This window comes from Arachis hypogaea, chromosome 15, assembly GCF_003086295.3.
Source record: "Arachis hypogaea cultivar Tifrunner chromosome 15, arahy.Tifrunner.gnm2.J5K5, whole genome shotgun sequence".
Lineage (NCBI taxonomy): Eukaryota > Viridiplantae > Streptophyta > Magnoliopsida > Fabales > Fabaceae > Arachis > Arachis hypogaea.
The window spans coordinates 49,887,741-49,888,453 of NC_092050.1; the positions used below are offsets into that span (position 1 = coordinate 49,887,741).

Consider the following 713-nt stretch of genomic DNA (forward strand, 5'->3'; position numbering starts at 1 on the left):
GGCCTACCTGCTCAAGAGCCTATCAAGCACTTGAGAGATTTCCAGGCAGCCTGTTCTACTGTCAGGCGTGACGGCACTGATGAAACTTCAATTCTGCTGAAAGCTTTTCTGTTTTCTCTAGAGGGAAAAGCAAGAGAGTGGTACTACACTCAACCTATGGCAAATGTATCCAACTGGGATACACTCAGAAAGGAGTTTCTGGAGAAATTCTTTCCATCTGAAGTTACTGATAAACTGAGGAAGCATATCTCTACAATTGTTCAGGATGACAGTGAGACTCTCTTTGAATACTGGGAGCGCTTCAATAATCTTCTGGAAGCATGCCCCCACCACATGATTGACAAGATCGTGCTACTCAGCTATATCACACAAGGTATGAGGCCCCAAGATAAGACCACATTGGAAAGTGCCAGCAATGGGTCTATGAAGAAGTACAAGACCACTGATGAAGCTTGGCAATTGATTAGTGATTTAGCTGAATCTACTCGGAACCACAGACAGAAGCAAGGCCATTCAAAAGTCGTTGCAGAAGTATCTTCTGGCAGAGAGACTGCTGCTCTAACTCAAAGCATCTGTGAGATGACCAACCTGCTGAAGCAAATGCAGTTGAATCAACAAGCTCAGCAAACTCAACCGTAATAAAATCAACAACTAGTCCCATAAAGAGTTTGCGGAATTTGTGCTGATTACAGCCATTACACTGATGAATGCCC

The 713-nt window shown here is 43.9% G+C and overlaps 1 non-coding gene across 1 annotated transcript; it reads right to left on the reverse strand.

Annotated features, from left to right (window-relative positions):
• Nucleotides 1–231: 231 nt before the first annotated feature.
• Nucleotides 232–339, reverse strand: LOC112753387 (small nucleolar RNA R71). The gene has a single exon (XR_003177776.1). It is a non-coding gene; the product is annotated as a small nucleolar RNA R71 (small nucleolar RNA).
• Nucleotides 340–713: the final 374 nt, after the last annotated feature.